Below are 22289 nucleotides of genomic sequence, written 5' to 3' on the forward strand. Positions count from 1 at the left end.
CCGAGTTGGCTATGACATATAACGAGCTGAATATGACGAGCTGAATATGACGATTGCGTTTTATTTATTTACTAGGTGATTCATCGCGCCCTACGGGCGCTCTTCACACCGTTGTAAGGGGCTGCGCCCCCTTAATTTGTGAACATTTGCATATGAGAAAGATGGTTAGAATTGTATGAAAGATGCCCTGTATTGCAACTTGAGTTATAGGTGAAATGTGTTAAATAGAGAGCATATGATGTGGAAGGGGGTGTGTATTATTTTGTTTAATTAAAAAGCGGTTACAGAGTAAGATGTACATTGATAGTGTGGATGGTACAGTGACATTTGTGGGTGTGGGGGGGCTGTGTGTGCATGTTGTTTAGGTGTGTGTGTGTGCAATAGTATAATAGGGTGTTTCTGAGTCAGCGGCTCCCCACTGGCGGAGGTCACGACACAGGAAAACAGGAGGCTGGGTAGTGATAGGGGTGTGTGGGCATAAGGGGGACTAAAGAGGAGGGTGGGAGATACTGTACAGCTTCTGCCAGTGGGTGAGGGGCCAGCGTGGCAGTACAGGAGTACAGGATGGTGGCCCTTAGTCAGTGTCTCCTCCTACTGGGTGGGAGTTTGGGTGCATGAGAGCAGGAGGCTGGGCTATGAGGCCTGATAGGGGCATGTGGGCAAAACATTGTCAGCGACTCCCCAGTGGTGGAAGTTACGGTTCAGGAGAGCAGGAAGCTGGGTAGTGATAGGGGTGTGTGAGTATACGGGGGACTAAAGAGGGGCTTAGGGGTGCTGCCGTGGGTGGATGCCGTGAATTGCGGGAGGGTCGCGCGGGGGGGGGGGTACCGCGAATTGTGGGAGGGGGGGGGGCGCGGGGGGTTGCAGCGAATCACGGGAGGGTGTGTCGCGGGGGCGGGGGGTTGCCGCAATGACAGGAGAGGGGGTCAGGGGTGGGGAATCGCGGTAGGGGGGTCGTGGGGGGCACCGTGAACAGCGGGAGGGGGGGCCCGGGGGGTTGGGGCGAATCGTGGGAGGGGGGGTCGCGGGGTGCCGCAATCGCAGGAGGGGGGGGTGTCACGGGGTGGGGCCGCGAATCGCGGGAGTCACCGGGGGTGCCGCGAATTGCGGGGGGTGTGCTGCAAATCGCGGGAGGGGGGTCGCCGGGGGTGCCGCGAATCGCCACAAGAAAAAATCAACACAGAAAGTTCAACACATGTAAATGTTGACATAAGTGTGGCACTTCATCGGTGTCCATGTCGACACATGAGAATGTATATGAAAACATTAAAAAAAAAGAAAAATAAATCTTCAAAAACTCATGTCAACCTTTTTCATTGTCGACCATAGCCGTGCCAGTGTTTTGCATGTGCCATTTAATCCTGGGGTTGCTGTGAATCGCACGCGGGGGTGGGGGGGAGGGAGGAGGTGAGGGGTGTCCGCGAATCACGGGAGGAGGGGTCGTGGGTGGATGCCGTGAATTGCGGGAGGGGAGGGTCGCGGGGGTGGGGGGTGTGGGTGCCGCGAATTGTGGGAGGGGGGGCGTGGGGGGTTGCAGTGAATCGCGGGAGGGTGGGTCGCGGGGGCGGGGGGTTGCCGCAATGACAGGAGGGGGGGTCAGGGGTGGGGAATCGCGGTAGGGGGGGTCGTGGGGGGCACCGTGAACCACGGGAGGGGGGGCCCGGGGGTTGGCGCGAATCGTGGGAGGGGGGGTCGCGGGGTGCCTGGAATCGCAGGAGGGGGGGTGTCACGGGGTGGGGCCGCGAATCGCGGGAGTTACCGGGGGTGCCGCGAATTGCGGGGGGTGTGCTGCAAATCGCGGGAGGTGCCGCGAATTGCCACAAGAAAAAATCAACACAGAAAGGTCAACACATGTAAATGTTGACATAAGTGTGGCACTTCATTGGTGTCCATGTCGACACATGAGAATGTATATGAAAACATTAAAAAAAAGAAAAATAAATCTTCAAAAACTCATGTCAACCTTTTTCATTGTCGACCATAGCCGTGCCAGTGTTTTGCATGTGCCATTTAATCCTGGGGTTGCTGTGAATCGCGCGCGGGGGTGGGGGGGAGGGAGGAGGTGAGGGGTGTCCGCGAATCACGGGAGGAGGGGTCGTGGGTGGATGCCGTGAATTGCGGGAGGGGGGGTCGCGGGGGGGGGGTGCCGCGAATTGTGGGAGGGGGGCGCGGGGGGTTGCAGTGAATCGCGGGAGGGTGGGTCGCGGGGGCGGGGGTTGCCTCAATGACAGGAGGGGGGGGCAGGGGTGGGGAATCGCGGTAGGGGGGGTCGTGGGGGGCACCGTGAACCGCGGGAGGGGGGGCCCGGGGGGTTGGCGCGAATCGTGGGAGGGGGGGTCGCGGGGTGCCGCGAATCGCAGGAGGGGGGGTGTCACGGGGTGGGGCCGCGAATCGCGGGAGTTACCGGGGGTGCCGCGAATTGCGGGGGGTGTGCTGCAAATCGCGGGAGGGGGGTCGCGGGGGTGCCGCGAATTGCCACAAGAAAAAATCAACACAGAAAGGTCAACACATGTAAATGTTGACATAAGTGTGGCACTTCATTGATGTCCATGTCGACACATGAGAATGAATATGAAAACATTGAAAAAGTGAAAAATAAATCTTGTCAACCTTTTTCATTGTCGACCATAGCCATGTCAGTGTTTTGCATGTGCCATTTAATCGTGGGGATGCCGTGAATGGGGGAGGGGGGGGGGGAGGGAGGGAGGGAGGTGCATACCTCCCAACATGACCCTCTCCAGGAGGGACACATTGCTCTGTTTCTGGACTTTCTTCTTAATTTATGGATTACCATCACCAGTGCTTAAACACCTTTCTTATCAATCACCCTGTTTAAAACAGGTGATGACAATCCTAAATTGAGATGGAAGTCCACAACCCAGCGTTACAGCTCCAGACACACTTTGAGTGACAGATGTAGCCAAATATATAAGAGATTTATTTTTTAAGAGGCCCCGGACACTGTATATACTAATAGGGCTGGGCTGCCTGCTAGATAGGCTGTATGCCCGCCCTTGTCTGTGTGATGTACACATGACCTGTGATTGACAGAGGAGCCGATACGCGTGTGCCGCCTCCCAGCTGCCCCGTCTTCCAGATCACAGGACAGTGGTGGACGCGTACTTCCGGGAGCTGCGCCGCCTGGACCACAGGAGGAGACTGGTCAGCCCTGCAGCGCTGCCCTGGTGTGGACCGTCTGGTGGTGAGTACAGTCAGACTGCTGCATGATGTCGCCGGCTACCCCCGCTGCCACCATGTCCTGACTGCGTCTCCTTCCTCCACCCTCCCACGCTGCTGCCTCGGCCTCCCGTTTACTGCTGCACCAGCCACCCTCCTCCATTTCTACATACAGTATAAGGGTGACATTTTGATGGCTTACAATTTAAGGGGCTGTTGTGATGAAAGACAGTGTGGGGCTGGTGCGATGGTGACAGTGTGGGGCTGTTGCAATGGGGAGACTACAGTGCGGGCATGAGCAATGGGGAGACTACAGTGTGGAGCAGGTGCAATGGGGAGACTACAGTGTGGGGCTGGTGTGATGGGGACAGTGTGGGGCTGGTGTGATGGGAGACTACAGTGTGGGGCTGGTGTGATGGGAGACTACAGTGTGGGGCTGGTGTGATGGGAGACTACAGTGTGGGGCTGGTGTGATGGGAGACTACAGTGTGGGGCTGGTGTGATGGGAGACTACAGTGTGGGGCTGGTGTGATGGGAGACTACAGTGTGGGGCTGGTGTGATGGGAGACTACAGTGTGGGGCTGGTGAGATGGGGACAGTGTGGGGCTGGTGCGATGGGGGACAGTGTGGGGCTGCTGCGATGGGGAACAGTATGGGACTGCTGCGATGGGGGACAGTGTGGGGTAGGTGCAATGGGGTGTGGGTTTTTTTCCTTGAAATGCCGCCTGCCACCGATGGGAATAAAAAATAATCCGCGTGGCATTATGTGAATTTTGGCTCAATCCACGTGGCATTATGTGAATTTTGGCATAATGTGTAAGGGGCAAGTATAATGGGGTCTATTATTTTGTTGCAGAATGTGTAGAAGTGGTATATGGTGTGGAACACTACACAAGGCCAATTTTGAGTGTCCACACCCTCTTTTCCTGAGCGCTCGCGCACAAATGTATTGACACTATTGACACCAAGGTGGGCCTGTGTACTTTAAATGCCAGGACCTATTTTTAATCCCATTCCCGCCCTTTATCTGCACACTGGCACCATCTCTTTGCAAGTTTTTGAACAGGATTCTCCTAAACTCACTATGCCGCTATTTTTACATACTGTTGTAGACCAGCATTTTTTTTTTTTTTTAAATATGGATGTTTTCCTCCTCTTCCCTTCCCTTCAGGATGCTACTAAAACCTTGCTGCCACTGAGGACCCCCAGGACGTTGCTCAGGACACCGCCCAACATAGATGGGAAGGATACAGGCGGGGAGACAGCTGCCCCAACTCCGCCCCCAGGGCGCTGCGGCAGAGAACAGAGCCCAACGCTGCTGGGAACGACGCTGAGGAGGAGAGAGGTGCCCTATCCGACAGATGCTGCAGTACCCCCACCTGCGACCGATTCTATGTGAGTGCACTCTTCGGTCACGACTGGCGAAGAGTATGTCTTGGGGGGGGGGGGCGAGGGAGGGGAGAGGAGGTGCAAGATTAATCTGCTTTGGGCTAAGGGAAGAGGTGTGGCATGATGCTAGGTGGTGGGTTGTGATTACATGTAATGGGCATTAAGGGGTTTAGCAGTGGTGTCAAACTCATGGCCCTCCAGCTGTTGTGGAACTACACTTCCCAGCATGCCCTGCCACAGATTTTAGCGATCCATTATATAAAATCTGTGGCAGGGCATGTAGGGATGTGTACTTCCACAACAGCTGGAGGGCCGTGACTTTGACACCACTGGGTTAAGGCATACCTTTTAAATATGTTTTAGGTACACGGTAACACCATAATGTCCCCCCTTCTGTTATTTTGTTTGTTTAAAATAAAATTGATGGCGCCATCTGTGTGTGTATATATGTATATGTGTGTATATATTCGCTCCCTCACCACCGTGGCAAGCGATCCACGTCCCCCCCTTGTCGGGATTTTGGCGGTCGGGATTCCGGCGTCGGGATCCCGACCGCCGGGATTTCATACTGAATCCTCGCTCCCTTACCACCTCCTTCTCTTCCGATTCCCCTCCTCTGCTTCCCCTCCTCCTTTGCTATGCTTCCCTCCTCCGCACCCCCTCTCCCCCTCCACTGCTCTTCTGCTCTCCCTTCTAACTCTTCCTCTACTCTGCTCCCCATCCTCCTCTGCCCCCCCTCCTCCTCACCTCCTTCTTCTCTGATCCCCCTCCTCTCCTCCACTTCCCCCTCCTCCACAAACCCTATCTTCCTCTCCCCTGCTCTCTCTTTCCCCTCTATCTCTCTCCTCCTCACCAATTTCCCCACACTTCTCTATCTCTCTTTCAGACTGCCGGTGACCCCGTGCTGGGGTGCAGGAAGAGAAGACTCGGCGCCATGGAGTTGGAGCAGGAGGAGATGACTAGCACTGGGGAAAAAAGAGTGCAGAAGACCCATGAGCAGGGGCCGAAAACATGGTGTTTCCATCACTGCTGATCATGTAGAATGAAGCATCGATGACAAGAGGTACATAGCACCTGTGTATACTGCTCTCCCTTCTCCGCTCCTTCTCCACACCTCCACTTCCCATCCTCCTCACCCCCTCTCCTCTGCTCCCCCTCCTCCTCTCCTTCACTTTCCCTCCTCTGCTCCTGCTCTCCTTTCTTCTCTCCTCCTTTCCCTCTCCTCCTTTCCTCAGCTCCCCCACCATCTTCTCATCTACTCTCCATCCTCCGATCCCCCCTCCTCTCCTCTGCTTCCCCTCCTCCTCCGCTTCCTCTATTCTGCTCCCTCTCCTCTTCCGCTCCTTTGCCCCCTCTCCTCTTCCACTCATCCGCTCCTTCTTCCCTTATCCCCCTCCTCTCCCCTGTTCTCTCTTTCCCCTCTATCTCTCTCCTTCTCACCAATTTCCCCACACCTCTCTCTCTCTCTCTCTCTCTCTCTCTCTCTCTCTCTCTCCTCTCCTCTCCTCTCCTCTCCCCCTCTTCTCTCTCTTCTCTCTCTCTCGGACTGCCAGGGACCCAGCTGTGGGGTGCAGGAAAAGAAGACCCAGCGCCGGGAAGATGAAGGATAAGATGACTAGCACTTGGGAAAGAGAATGCAGCAGACCCATGAGCAGGGGTAGAAAACCCGGCATTCCATTGCTGATCATGTAGCATTCAGCGCCGATGACAAGAGGTACACTGCGCCTGCGTATACTGCTCTCCCTTCTCCACTCTTTCTCCACACCTCCTCACCACCTCTCCTGCTCTACCTTCTCTGCTTCACCTCTCCCTCTCCTATGCTCCCCTCCTCCTCTCCTTCACTTTCCCTCCTCCGTTCTTGCTCTCCCTTCTCCTCTCCTTCCCTTCCACTCCTCCTTCTCCTTCCCTCATCTCCCCCACCTCCTCCTCATTTACTCTCCATCCTCCGCTCCCTCCTCTCCTTCCCCTCCTCGTACGTTTCCTATATTCTGCTCCTTGTCCTCTGCCTCCACTCTTCTGCTCCTTCTTCACTTATCCCACTCTTTCTTCCACTTCCCATCCTGCTCTCTCTTTCCCCTCTATCTTTCTCCTCCTCACCAATTTCCCCACACTTCTCTCTCTCAGACTGCCGGTGACCTTGTCCAGGAGGAGATGACTAGCACCGAGGAGAGAGAGTGCTGCAGACCTGGGAGCAGGGGCAGAAAAACCATCGCTACCATCGCTGCTGATCCTGAGAGGAGGTACACAGCGCTGGCTTGCACTGCGCTCCCTTCCTCACTCCTCCACACCTCCTCCTTCCCCTATCTACTCCTCTCCCCCTCTGCTCCTCTTGTCTGCTCCTGCTCTCCATTCTCCCCTCCTCCTCAGCTCCCCCAACATCTCCACTCCCCCTCTCCTTTGCTTCCCTCCTGCTTACCTCCTCTCCTCCGCACCCCCTCCCCTTCTCTCCATTCTTCACTCATCCTCCACGCCTCCTCTCCTCCTCTTGTCTGCTCCTACTCTCCGTTCTCCAACGCTCCTCAGCTCCCCCACCACCGTCTCCGCTCCCCCTCCTCCTCTCCTTTCCCACCACCTCTCCTCTGCTTCCTCTCCTCCCCCGCTACTCCTCAACCCCTCCACTGCTTTCCCTTCTCCTCTCCTCTGTTCACTACCTCTCCTCCACTCCTTCACTTCCCCTCCTCACCCCCTCTCCTGCTTTCCTATGTCTGCTTTATCCTCTCCTCTGCTCAACTTCCTACTATCCTCCACCGCTACCCCCTCCTCTCCTCCGCTCTCCCTCTTCTGCTCCCCTTTATTCCTCCTCTCCTCTGCTTCCCCTCCTCCGCTCTCCCCCTCTCCCCTTTTTCTCTCCCCTGCTCTCTTCCCCTTTAAAGCTCTCCACCCCACCACCTTCCCCACATTTCTCCTTTCTCTCAGTCTCTACCTGACGTTGTCTTTCACCTTGAAACACACTCTCTCTGTCTTACTCCCTGTCTCTCCCTGATTCTCTCTGTATCTCTCACTTATTCTCTCTCCCCCTTTCTCTTTTCTGACACCCTATCATTCTCTCTCTCTCTCCATCTCTTTCCCTGACACCCTCTCTTACTCCGTTTCTCCCCTTTTCTCTACCTGACACCCTCTTACTCCATGTCTCTCCCTGATACCCCTTCTCTCCCCTGACATTCTCTCTATATAATTATTTCTCCCTGTCTCTCTCCCTTTCTCTCAATGACACCCTGTAGGCTATGCCCGGCTTTCATCCCCACCGCTGCTGGACCCATGGTAGGCTGGCAAAGTAAATAGCCTGCTATAGTGCTTCTTTTCTGCCCTATAGTGCATTTTCTCTGCCTTGCATCCCCACTGTCAAGCTCTCTGACCCTGTGTCCCCTGATTTCATGATCTCTGTCCCTGCATCCTCGCTGTCATAATCGCTGTCCCTTCATTCTTACTGTCGCATAATGTGAATTTTGGCTCATTCTCCGTAGCACCATAGCCAACATTTACCATACCCCCATATGTGTGTATATGTGTGCTCCAAAACGTTGCAATAAACAGTCATCACTGACTCTGAAAGACCTTGGAGTGCTGTGTGGTGAGCGTTCTCCCTATTAAGGGATCTACCCCCACCCATATTGTAATATATAATCTATCCTGGAAACGCCCCTCTACAAATCTTGCATTTGGTCTTACCTGAATAACTTGTCGACCATGCCCATGTCAACCTTAGGCTTGCATCGACCTTCTGTCATTTCTGTGTTTAAAAAAACGCACAAGGTGAATATTATATACTAGGTGATTCATCGCGCCCTACGGGCGCTCTTCACACCGTCGTAAGGGGCTGCGCCCCCTTAATTTGTGAACATTTGCATATGAGAAAGATGGTTAGAATTGTATGAAAGATGCCTGTATTGCAACTTGAGTTATAGGTGAAATGTGTTAAATAGAGAGCATATGATGTGGAAGGGGGTGTGTATTGTTTTGTTTAATTAAAAAGCGGTTACAGAGTAAGATGTACATTGATAGTGTGGATGGTACAGTGACATTTGTGGGTGTGGGGGGGGGGGGCTGTGTGTTCGTGTTGTTTAGGTGTGTGTGTGCAATAGTATAGTAGGGTGTTTCTGAGTCAGCGGCTCCTGAAGGGTTAATCAGCCATCTTGTTTCTCTGTGAAGGGTTAATCAGCCATCTTGTTTCTCTGTGTTAATAGTCTTTGTTCCCGCTTATCTCAAGAAGTTATGTTCTGGCTTGTTTCCAGTACTCGCTTGCTTTCCCGTACTTTGTAACTTCTATGGAATAGTACATTCTGTGATTTCTCATAACTAACGAATGCTACTCCCCTGTAAGGCGACGTATAAGCCACCCCACCTCTATGTTGTTATTCCCCTACCTCTGCACCAAATATTATCCAATCATGTAATTGAACCAGCGCTATATGTTATGTATAAATATGTCGATTTGTCATAATTAAATCAGAGCTAAACCTTGTATCTGTGGTCCTCCTCTCTGGTCATATCATATAAGGTTACGCTCTCACGGAGCTCTAAGGGGTCTTCACACTGAGGTCAAATAAGGTAATTAATAGATAAGGAAATCGATACATCGGCGCATGATCGATTTGCCAACAGAGCTGGGGGCTCGCCGCGGGATTCGAAGTTCATTCCTACACGGTTGTCAGCAGACTCCAAAAGTCTAATCTGAGACCGCTGTGAGGTTACGGACAAACTCGATCCTGAACCTATGACTCTATCCCTGGGGGATATCGGATGTCAGTTCATAGAAGTTAAAATCTTCTATCTTTGTTTTGTGTACACACTGATCTAGGATCAGATACCGTACTTGGTGTACGAAGAGACCACGGGTCTTTATCCAAATAGAACCTCATTTTGAACACCCACTATTTCATTGGCCAAATTTCTTTACTATGTTTAGTTTGAAGTATAAGTTTTTCTTATTTCAATATCCTTGTGTGATTGGTAAGTATACACACTTGTGATATCTGTATTTCTTTGTAAACCGTGCGGTTGGTAAGTTCACGCACAATAACTCTATTGTCTCATTGATTACTGTATGCCAACAGACTTGCGGACTTATGTTCTCCCCTTCGGAGTAACGCAACGTGAGGCTTCATATACAGTTTTCACATTATAACCACTGGACTCTATCCACTGTCACGTAGACAGTCTGTGGTTCCACTAACAAACCATATATAAATAACAATTTATGAGATGTCTAAAGTGAATACATGATTCTATAAGTGTTTGGATAAAGACTAACCCTCACAGTCTGCTGCAACAGGTTTTACCTGCCTCTCTGTGACGGTGCCCCTGATCTAATACACTTTGAATCTTTTCACGCTCTCATATTACATGTCAGATTATGAATGTCCACCGATAGGAAATTGCAATAGTTGCCAAAGTAGTTTAATATTGTGGTATAAGAATCCAGAATATTATCCAATATTGGTATCTGTCAACAAACAAAGGATAAGATTTAAATCCACAATTAAAACATTCTCTAATGGCACTGTGTGTGAGGCAGTCCTCATAGTAGGTTGTCACTTACGCACAGAAATCACCAGTAAATATTGATCAACTCTATCCTTTCTTCGTGACAGATCTACCAATCAATCTTTTCACCTATCCCATTATTTGTCCAAAATCTATTGAACAAATAAAACAATTACCAGAAAGTAGCCAGATTCTAAACTTCATAGATCTTAGTGAAGATTATAGTCATCAACAACAAATCAAAAAGTGGAAAACATTCACACGGAATCATAATAGAACTGTACATAAACATGGATTCAAAACAAAGTAAAAAGACTGTAACATATCCACCTCCCCTACCTAACGAGACATGCCCACAATTCAGTGATCATTTGTATGAGAAAGAATCAGCTGGTTGTTTTGACATGAGGAAAACTGCAGTTTCCTCTACTCACAACTTCCAGAACAGTAATAAGGGTCCGCCCAATAGACAAAATAGGGGACCCCCACAAAGTAACAGGAGACCTTTAAGGCCTCCACAGAACCAAACCTTTCGTGCACCACCATACACCAGGGATTACAACAACACTGGCGCAGTTCATAAACAGACTACTTGTTTCAACTGTGGCCAGAACACACACTGGGCTAGAGATTGCCCTTTCCCTTCTCGGAAACCACAACAACCTTGCACGCCAAGACCCCAACAAGGGCTTTCCCGACAGGGTCCTACACCACCTCAAGAAAGCGTACTTTTCAGAGTTGACTGGACCGACCCTACCCATTGACGGGGCCCGGAGGAGGGTATCCCATCTTTTGTATAGTTCACTACTCACTGGGAAGATTCTCCCCTCATCACATTATATGTAGATGATGAGGAACTGTCCTTCCTAGTGGACAGTGGGGCCACTACCAGTGTTCTATGTTCCCTTAACTATGATGGTGAACTGCAAAAGACTGTTCCTATTGCACCCATAGTACCTGACATCAATTCACTCATCTCAGCCATCCCTGCAAACGCAGCTTTCTTTAGTGTCATAGACTTTAAGAAATGCGTTTTTCAAGTATTCCTATTGACACAGAGACCCAATTACTCTTTGCTTTTTCATTTAAAGGTAAACAATTAATGTGGTGTCGTTTACCCCAAGGCTATATTGACTCTCCCCGTGGTCTATAGCATAGTCCTCCAAGCCACATTGGCTCCATGGCACCCCCCCCATAGTTCTGTCCTGCTACAGTATGCAGATGATCTGCTTCTCTGTAGTGTCACCGAGGAGACCAGCCGGTTAGATGGAATCTCATTGTTGAACTGGTTAGCAGAATGTGGACACAAAGTGTCAAGAGCAAAATTGCAATGGTGTAAAACGCATGTCAATTACCTGGGTTTTGTGCTCTCTGAGGGAGAAAGGAAAATCAGTCCACAACGCATACAGTCTGTATTGGGTCTGGTCACCCCAACTACCCAGAAGGATATGTTGTCTTTCTTGGGTATGGTAAGTTACTGCAGACAGTGGATTTCTGATTGTTCCTACTATGATAATATCTTGAGACAATGCACACTCAAAGACAAACCCAAGGTTATACAATGGTCAGATGAAATGTATTCTGCATTTAAAAAATTGAAAGAAATGTTAGTACAGAGTCCCGCGCTTGGTCTCCCCGGACTATATGTTATCATTTCACTTGTTTGCAAGGGACACATGTACAACTATGGCGGGTGTACTGACCCAACTTCATGGAGGCAAAATGCGCCCAGTCGCATTCTTTTTCAAAGGTAATGCCTGTCACTGTGCAAGGAATGCCAGCTTGTCTTCGAGCACTGGCTGCCTGTGCAATGGTTGTTGAGATGTCCACATCACTTACATTAGGACATCCCACTGTGTTACATACCACACATAATGTCCTCTCTATCCTCAAAGGTCTACACACACAACACATGTCTGCCCAAAGACTCAGCGGCTATGAAGTACTTCTACTAGGGAATCCTTCTCTCACTGTAAAATACGCAACAAACTCAGAAGGACCTGTCCCTGTACTAAACGCACTTTTAGGTCTTAAAGGACCTGACGACGAGGCGCCGCCTCAACATGACTGTACTCTGACAATTGACTCAGAAACTTCACCCAGACAAGACATGTCGACTGTGCCTATCCCCGATGCCGACATAATATTTGTTGACGGCTCCTGCAGCCGTCCCAATGACAACACATACCAGGCAGGATATGCAGTGGTTAAACTTCCAAACACCACCCTTGAAGCAAAGACAGTCCCCTTACAGTTAGCACAAGCTGCAGAACTCATTGCACTCACTCGAGCTTGTCACATTTACAAAAACAAACCTGTCACAATTTACACAGACTCCAAATACGCTTACGGAGTTGTTCAGGCAACGCCGAGGCTTCACTGGCGCTGATGGGAAAGGCATATCACATGCGCAACTCATCACAGATCTCTTACACGCAATTACATTACCATCTCAAATTGCCATCCTTCATTGTAAAGCACACACTGGAGGAAAGGATGATATCAGCAAAGGCAACGCTCTTGCTGATACCGCTGCTAAACGTGCTGCCACTATAGCAACATATAACCTCACTCTTGCTGTCATCTCGCCTCCTTCGTTAGATGATACATACCTACTGACAGAATTACAGGCTGCTGCCTCTAATTCAGATCTATCAGATTGGACATATCCAATACTGCAGAAGAATCCACGGACTGGATTAATCTGCAAAGAGGGGAAACCATGTATACCCCAAACCAGTGCATCATTGTTCATAGTACATTACCACGGAGTAGGACACCATAGTATAGTAACAACTACTTTACTCCTCTCCAATGATTTCTACATTACTAATGCCAAAGAACTTGTAAAACAGTACATCAGTAGATGTATAGTGTGTCTTAGAAACAACCCAAACAACCCAAATAAAGCAAGACACCAACATCTAGAATACCCAACCACACCTTTCACACATCTTCAAATAGATTTTACACATATCAATAATGCAGGAAGCTTATCCCACTAAATCAGAAGATGCAAAAACAGTAGCCCGCATACTCACGCGAGAGATCATTCCGCGCTGAGGATGCCCGCTCCAAATCACAGCAGAACTAGTCAAAGCACTGCAAATAGAATGGAAGTTTCACATTCCATATCACCCACAGAGAATGACTCCACAAAAGACTCTAGGTTACTCCCCCTTTGAAGTACTGATGGGCAGACCTTTCCCCACTCCCTGGGCAAAGAACCCTTTAGTTACCACAGAAGGAGACTTAGAAATAATAAGAGAAGAGTATGTCAGATCCCTAATACAGAAACTTAATGAAGTTGAACAAAATGTTATCTTTAAGAATCCTTCTCATCCACAGATACCCACTCACCCATTTAGGGTTGGAGACAAGGTCGTTGTAAAGATCCTACCCAGAAATAAACATCCAGGAGATTTCACCTACGGTCCAGAAACAGAAGTGGTCGCGGTTACCAGAACGGCTGTCCTCACCGACGAAGGACCAACGTGGATCCATGCATCCAGAGTGAAGAAAATTCCACCTCCACCACACGTCAACACAGAGGTCGACACCGATCCCGAGACTGACACAGACGGGACGAGAGAGGTAATAACGAGGGCCAGTGGCTCTGACCTCCAACTTGGAGAAGAACTGCCGGTTGGAAGTGACGAGGAATCAGAAATACAACATTCTGAAGCCGAGGACAACGACATAGGACATGATTCCCTCCACCTTAGCCCTAGCGACTTTACTCGGGCTTGTTCTTTATAACTGTTTTGCTGAAGTTGATATTACTCAGAATGATGGACGTTTTACCTTCTGGTATAATTCTTCTAGTACAACTGTCGTTACTTTTATATTTTCTTATTGTGATATTGTACTTTGTTCAAATAATCAAGGCGGCAACCGAGGAGAACCACCATTGCCATGGCTGTGCAATGTTCACCATACTCCACACGCAGTAAGTCATGTATATATCTGTGTCACCAGCAAATACTGGGGAGATTCTTGCAACTCATGGAGGGCTGTTGGGTGGAACACTAGAGCAGATACCACTGCCTTTGATATCAGCCAAAACTGGGGATATCACCCCGATGTTGGCCTCCAGAAATGGTCCCATGGTCGATCCTTACTAACCCGTATGTCCCTACGAAAAAAGGGCACTTGCAATAGCCAATTTATCATTAACCTAGAAAACCCGGCCCCCGGCGATGCCGGACTATATGTCATGGGTAAATATTAATCAGGAGAAAGCGGGGGCCCAAGGGGAAGATTTCATTTAAAAGACATGTATGATAACCCAGAATACACCGCCCTCAAAACCACTGTAAAACCTAAAACACCACCATCATTCTTTAAACCACATGTCACTACTTTTAATGAAATGTTAGCCATTAACAACCCCACTTACGAAGACACTATATCCATAGAGACTGGGTTATCTGACGTAAATTATTGGCTAGAATGGATGAAATATAATGCACGTAAAGTTAATCAAACTGATTGTTATGTGTGTGGAAAATCCAGACCCCACTTGGGTACGGTGCCCATACACATACCTTCAGACCAAGATAAATGTTTTTTTAGCCTGTATACTGATACTATTGTAGAAGAAACCAAATGTGAACAATGGAAGAAAGAATATCCCATAATGGTAAAGAATACCAATCCTGGTAGTACCATAACCATTTATCCTGGTAATTATACATGTTATTACTCAAACAGCACTGCACAAAACACTGTAGATCTGAAATTGTTTCCTGATGGGTATTGTGCTGAACGAAGACATATCAGTATACCCACCATGAAAAAATCATTAGGAGACATTTATTTTATTTGTGGAGACATGAGACTCAGGACAAAGCTGGACAATCCTTGGAAAGGAGAGTGTGCCCTGGCAAAGATCATTATGCCCATACACATTCTCCCAGCCGATTTGTCTGAGCCTCCTCCCACAAATAAACCTACCACAAACTCCAGAAACAAAAGAGAAGCTCCAAAGGAAAGCTTCGATCCACACATATACATAGACACTATTGGTGTTCCCCGGGGAGTTCCTAAAGAATTTAAGGCTCGTGATGAGGTCGCTGCCGGCTTCGAGTCCCTGCTTCCCCAGGTAACCATCAATAAAAATGTGAACTGGATAAATTACATATATTATAATCAACAGCGCTTCGTTAATGATACTAGGGACGCTTTGAAAGGTATTGCTGAACAGTTAGAAGCTACATCACAAATGACATTTCAGAATCGCATGGCTTTAGATATGATGCTTGCCGAGAAAGGAGGAACCTGTGTGTACATAGGTAAGGTTAATGGATGCTGTACTTATATCCCAGACAACACAGGTCCTAATGGAAAAACTACCCTAGCTATTAAACATCTAGAAAATTTATCCATCGAACTCAAGAAGAACTCAGGTATCACGGACCCCTGGAGTAGCTGGTTTGGATGGTTAGATGATTGGAAACACGCACTAACACAAATAGGCATATTTATCCTCATTGTAATTATTGTACTTATGATAGTAGGATATTGTGTCTTTCCCATATGCAAGAAGATTGGTTCCAAGTACCTGGATAATGTAACACCTGCTATGTACACTGATCTTGCCAAAAGCCCTCCCTCACCAGAAGATTATGGTGAATATGTCAAAATTCACCGTACCAAACAAGATGCCATCTATAAGAATCAAATTGTCTAAAAAGGACATTGATTCTAAGAGGGGATTGAAGGGTTAATCAGCCATCTTGTTTCTCTGTGAAGGGTTAATCAGCCATCTTGTTTCTCTGTGTTAATAGTCTTTGTTCCCGCTTATCTCAAGAAGTTATGTTCTGGCTTGTTTCCAGTACTCGCTTGCTTTCCCGTACTTTGTAACTTCTATGGAATAGTACATTCTGTGATTTCTCATAACTAACGAATGCTACTCCCCTGTAAGGCGACGTATAAGCCACCCCACCTCTATGTTGTTATTCCCCTACCTCTGCACCAAATATTATCCAATCATGTAATTGAACCAGCGCTATATGTTATGTATAAATATGTCGATTTGTCATAATTAAATCAGAGCTAAACCTTGTATCTGTGGTCCTCCTCTCTGGTCATATCATATAAGGTTACGCTCTCACGGAGCTCTAAGGGGTCTTCACACTGAGGTCAAATAAGGTAATTAATAGATAAGGAAATCGATACATCGGCGCATGATCGATTTGCCAACAGCTCCCCACTGGTGGAGGTCACGACACAGGAAAACAGGAGGCTGGGTAGTGATAGGGGTGTGTGGGCACAAGGGAGACTAAAGAGGAGGGTGGGAGATACTGTGCAGCTTCTGCCAGTGGGTGAGGGTCCAGCGTGGCAGTACAGTATGGTGGCCCTTAGTCAGTGTCTCCTCCTACTGGGTGGGAGTTCGGGTGCATGAGAGCAGGAGGCTGGGCTATGAGGCATGATAGGGGCATGTGGGCAAAACATTGTCAGCGACTCCCCAGTGGTGGAAGTTACGGTTCAGGAGAGCAGGAAGCTGGGTAGTGATAGGGGTGTGTGAGTATACGGGGGACTAAAGAGGGGCTTAGGGGTGCTGCCGTGGGTGGATGCTGTGAATTGTGGGAGGGGGGGGGGCGCGGGGGTTGCAGCGAATCACGGGAGGGTGGGTCGCGGGGGCGGGGGTTTGCCGCAATGACAGGAGGGGGGGTCAGGGGTGGGGAATCGCGGTAGGGGGGTCGTGGGGGGCACCGTGAACAGCGGGAGGGGGGGCCCGGGGGGTTGGCGCGAATCGTGGGAGGGGGGGTCGCGGGGTGCCGCAATCGCAGGAGGGGGGGTGTCACGGGGTGGGGCCGCGAATCGCGGGAGTCACCGGGGGTGCCGCGAATTGCGGGGGGTGCTGCAAATCGCGGGAGGGGGGTCGCCGGGGGTGCCGCGAAATGCCACAAGAAAAAATCAACACAGAAAGTTCAACACATGTAAATGTTGACATAAGTGTGGCACTTCATCGGTGTCCATGTCGACACATGAGAATGTATATGAAAACATTAAAAAAAAAGAAAAATAAATCTTCAAAAACTCATGTCAACCTTTTTCATTGTCGACCATAGCCGTGCCAGTGTTTTGCATGTGCCATTTAATCCTGGGGTTGCTGTGAATCGCACGCGGGGGTGGGGGGGAGGGAGGAGGTGAGGGGTGTCCGCGAATCACGGGACGAGGGGTCGTGGGTGGATGCCGTGAATTGCGGGGGGTGGGGGGTGTGGGTGCCGCGAATTGTGGGAGGGGGGGCGCGGGGGGTTGCAGTGAATCGCGGGAGGGTGGGTCGCGGGGGCGGGGGGTTGCCGCAATGACAGGAGGGGGGGTCAGGGGTGGGGAATCGCGGTAGGGGGGGTCGTGGGGGGCACCGTGAACCGCGGGAGGGGGGGCCCGGGGGGTTGGCGCGAATCGTGGGAGGAGGGGTCGCGGGGTGCCTGGAATCGCAGGAGGGGGGGTGTCACGGGGTGGGGCCGCGAATCGCGGGAGTTACCGGGGGTGCCGCGAATTGCGGGGGGTGTGCTGCAAATCGCGGGAGGTGCCGCGAATTGCCACAAGAAAAAATCAACACAGAAAGGTCAACACATGTAAATGTTGACATAAGTGTGGCACTTCATCGGTGTCCATGTCGACACATGAGAATGTATATGAAAACATTAAAAAAAAGAAAAATAAATCTTCAAAAACTCATGTCAACCTTTTTCATTGTCGACCATAGCCGTGCCAGTGTTTTGCATGTGCCATTTAATCCTGGGGTTGCTGTGAATCGCGCGCGGGGGTGGGGGGAGGGAGGAGGTGAGGGGTGTCCGCGAATCACGGGAGGAGGGGTCGTGGGTGGATGCCGTGAATTGCGGGAGGGGGGGTCGCGGGGGGGGTGTGGGTGCCGCGAATTGTGGGAGGGGGGCGCGGGGGGTTGCAGTGAATCGCGGGAGGGTGGGTCGCGGGGGCGGGGGGGTGCCTCAATGGCAGGGGTGGGGAATCGCGGTAGGGGGGGTCGTGGGGGGCACCGTGAACCGCGGGAGGGGGGGCCCGGGGGGTTGGCGCGAATCGTGGGAGGGGGGGGTCGCGGGGTGCCGCGAATCGCAGGAGGGGGGGTGTCACGGGGTGGGGCCGCGAATCGCGGGAGTTACCGGGGTTGCCGCGAATTGCGGGGGGTGTGCTGCAAATCGCGGGAGGGGGGTCGCGGGGGTGCCGCGAATTGCCACAAGAAAAAATCAACACAGAAAGGTCAACACATGTAAATGTTGACATAAGTGTGGCACTTCATTGGTGTCCATGTCGACACATGAGAATGAATATGAAAACATTGAAAAAGTGAAAAATAAATCTTGTCAACCTTTTTCATTGTCGACCATAGCCATGTCAGTGTTTTGCATGTGCCATATAATCGTGGGGATGCCGTGAATGGGGGGGGGGGGGGGGGGGGGGAGGGAGGGAGGTGCATACCTCCCAACATGACCCTCTCCAGGAGGGACACATTGCTCTGTTTCTGGACTTTCTTCTTAATTTATGGATTACCATCACCAGTGCTTAAACACCTTTCTTATCAATTACCCTGTTTAAAACAGGTGATGACAATCCTAAATTGAGATGGAAGTCCACAACCCAGCGTTACAGCTCCAGACACACTTTGAGTGACAGATGTAGCCAAATATATGAGACTAGGTGATTCATCGCGGGCGCTCTTAACCTGTGAGCCCCTTTATGTAGGGGTGGGTGTACTGCAGGATGGAGAGGGGGGCGGGTGCGATGTTGCCTGTGGTGGATATGGGGGTGCTGCGGGTGGCAGAGGGGTAGGTGTGGTGGTGCGGTGGGTGAGGGTCGGGTGCAAGAGTGCTTGGGGGTGGTGTGGGTGGGAGAGTTGTTGGTGTGGGGATACTGTGTGTGGAATAGCAGGTGCAGGGGTGGGCCATGTGGGTTGGTTAGGAGCAGGGGTGCACGGGTGGACTGAGAGGGGGTGTGCTGTGGGAGCGGGGGAGGTGTGTATGGGGGAGGAATGGATGCATGGGTACTGCACGTGGGGAATGGGGGTGTGCGGTGTTGGTGCGGCTGGGTGCAGGGGTACTGCATGTTGTGGAGGTCTGGGTTGGGGGGGTGCCGTGGGAGGGAGCAATAGTACCATGGGTGGGGGTTATTGGCAGGTGTGGGGTTGCGGCAGGTGGGGGAGAGTGTTTGGTGGTGGTGCGTGAGGGGCAGGTGTGGGTGTGCTGCAGGTAGTAGAGGTGCGGGGGGGGGGGGGGCTGTGTGTGTGCTCTTGTTTTGGTGATGGAGGGATGGGTGCAATGGTGGTTTAGGTGTGTGTGTGCAGGGGGTGTAGGAGTTGGGGGTGTGCGTGGGTGACGGTAGGGGTGTGGGTGTGATGTGGCATGGGGTGAGTCCGGTGGGGCGTTGGTGGTGGAGGGTCGGGCTTTGGTTTGCTGTGGGGGGGGGGGGGTTAGTCTCCAGGGACTGCCAATAATGACAAGTAGATTTCTGCTTGCACTCCTCCCAGTTTGTGAGCAGAAATATGACAAAACTAGAGTGGCGATGCACTTTTAAGCGATCAAACACACGAGTACCGGCATTCTCCAATATAGCATTACGCTGATTAGAATAGCTCTGTGACCTCTCTCCCGGCAGTATACACAGCGCGAAGAATATAATCAACCCCAATATTATTAGATAATTGGAGTACTTTTTAATCACAATGCTTTTGTTTCATTTATAGGAACAAAAATGAAAAATCATAAAAAGTCACTGTGTGACATCATACTGTACATGCTTTGCTGTCAAAACCTACAGTCTTAGACAAATTTTGGATAGTGGAAGGCCGACTCAAGTTGAAAATCTCGGAAACCAGAGATTAGAAATTCCTGATCCTAGGACAGATTCTTCTATACATGCAATCGCACCTGTTGAAGTGTATTTGCATTCTTCAATACCTACAAATGAATACTACTTCCCAACAGAGGAAATATCCATCCTATGGTATAACACCCTCATCCCCAGCCAGGTCAACGCAATCCCACTGAGCCTTTATTTAGACTGAGTATTAATGCAAGAGGAAGTGGAATACAGACATTTCAATAGCTCCCATAAGTGTTATGCTAACGACAGTTATTAAAGCTTTACATAGCTACACATTGTGTACGTTGTCTCTTTTTTTATTACCTAGTTACAACTCCAACAGTTTCTTAGCTGGAAACTAAGGGGTGTACTCAATACGGGAGAGGTAACTATACGGTGAGCAGCGCTGATAGCCTGCCATCAGTATTTAACGCTTCCCCCTCACTCACCGTTTCCACCTTGCCTGTTCCTTGAGATGAGGTGGAAATGGCGAGTGTGGCTGTCAAAACAGTGAGGTTTGCCACAAAATGCGGTGGGCTCACTGCATTTGCAGCGAACCTCACCATTTAGGGGAAGCCTCGCCGTCCTCTGACGGCGAAGATTCCTGGAACGTAGAAAGCGGTGAGGTGGCTGGACGTGAGGATGGCATTTCCTCGCCAAAAAATTCCATCCTCTCCGCCCGTGTGTCTGCACATTGAATACACGATTTTGTCTTATATACTGTAGAATGTATAGTTGAAACTAGCTATACCGGGGGAAGCGCCGTCGGAAGAGGACGCGCGCGCATCCCCTTTCGCAGATCGGCTGGCGGGGGATGGCGGCTGGCAATTCTTCCGCCATACCCTGCAAAGCTGCGACCGGCTCCATCTGTACCTTAATCATACACATATTGAGGCATATTCAATAAAAACGTTTATAATTATGTAATAGCTCTATATTGATATATGTGATTTGTCATAGTTTGTCAAAGTAGTACTTCATATGTACTTTTGCTGTGATATTGCTATTCAAATATATTCAAAACATTTTTTTACAAATATCTTAAACATTAAGTGTTAAGCAAACTTGCAAAATGGATTTATTTTTGTGTGCTTAAGTTCTTTTTCTTTAAATCAAAGGTTAAATTTGGATTAGTAACAGGCCATGCTTTGCAATTAAATGCTGCTCAGGTGCATACTGTAGGTGCCGATTCTGTGGGTGCACAAGGGCCCGAGCACCCACGGAAAATGATGAGCACCCACGGGCCTGAGTCCCGCTGCTGGGCCGCCATATTAACTTGCTAATTTGCGGCTGCAGCACCCACATCGCCGTACCAGCCACCTAGGAAACAGTATGCCGGGAAGAGTGTATTCTGTCCGCAGAGTACCTGCACTGTGGGGGCATTTTATGTATGTGGAACTCTGTTGCCGTAATTTGAATATTGGAGACAATTGTGCTCCATAATATAAATTGGTATTTTGTGGCCACACCCCTTCCCCATGAAGCCACTCATAACTGCAATCATGGGGTTTGTCTAACATCATGGGGTTTGTACAGATTGTACACACGGAGCAATATATTAGTGAGCAATATATTGCTCAGTGTCCTGATTTCATCAGCGACCAGAGATGGTCACTGATGAAAGAAAACACTGCCAGGGGAAGTCTCACGGGGAAAGAGCCGATTGCCGGGGGAAGCTGCTTGACAGCGACCATATCTTCTGCGATAAAGGCTGAAATTGCATTGTGTGTACAGGTCTTTAAGGGGCCTACACGAGGCAATTTCATTGCATTTTCAAAGCATTAAATCAGTAAAATTAGCACTTGTTCAGAAGTAGATCGAAAAGGTTTTAGGCAGGGGCGTAACTCGAACCTTGTGGGCCCCACAGCAAAATCTCCATAGGGCCACACACACACACACTGTTGTCACTACAATGCCCCTTAAGAGTCAGTATAGTGCTGTCACCTGCAGTGGCTGGTGGGCAATGGGGGAGGTGTTGCAGGAACAGGAGCGAGCATGCGGTCACCTGCAGGGGCAAAGGGGGGGTGCTGTCACCTGTAAAGGGTGGGGGTATTCGCAGGCAGAGGAGGAAGTATGGGGCATGATGTCACCTTCAAGGAGGGGGTGGTACAGGAGGGAGCAGGCTGTCACCTGCAGGGCTATGGGGGAGGGGTCCGCAGTCACAGGAGGGAGCAGATGGCAGGCTGGGTGGGCAGACAGGCTGTCCCCTGCAGGGACAAGGAAGGGCCTGCAGGCTGACACTTGACTGGGGGGGAGGGGGTCGCTGGCATCCCAGCAAGTTACTTGTTTGTGGTCACTGAGTTCAGTGTGTACAGCCAGCAGCCATCCAGACCCATGCCGTGCTGCCTGGTAAAATGTGCTGGATCACCCTCACCCATTGTCCCTGGGCACAGCAGAAGAAGGAGCTGCCAGGC

General features: G+C 50.2%; 1 long non-coding RNA gene across 1 annotated transcript; it reads left to right on the forward strand.

Annotated features, from left to right (window-relative positions):
* Positions 1 to 6144: 6144 nt before the first annotated feature.
* On the forward strand, positions 6145 to 20169 carry LOC146056807 (uncharacterized). Its single transcript, XR_014469412.1, has 3 exons — positions 6145 to 6280; positions 6691 to 6806; positions 19757 to 20169. It is a non-coding gene; the product is annotated as an uncharacterized LOC146056807 (long non-coding RNA).
* Positions 20170 to 22289: the final 2120 nt, after the last annotated feature.

The sequence above is a fragment of the Crinia signifera genome, unplaced genomic scaffold, assembly GCF_055691185.1.
Source record: "Crinia signifera unplaced genomic scaffold, ASM5569118v1 HAP2_SCAFFOLD_91, whole genome shotgun sequence".
Lineage (NCBI taxonomy): Eukaryota > Metazoa > Chordata > Amphibia > Anura > Myobatrachidae > Crinia > Crinia signifera.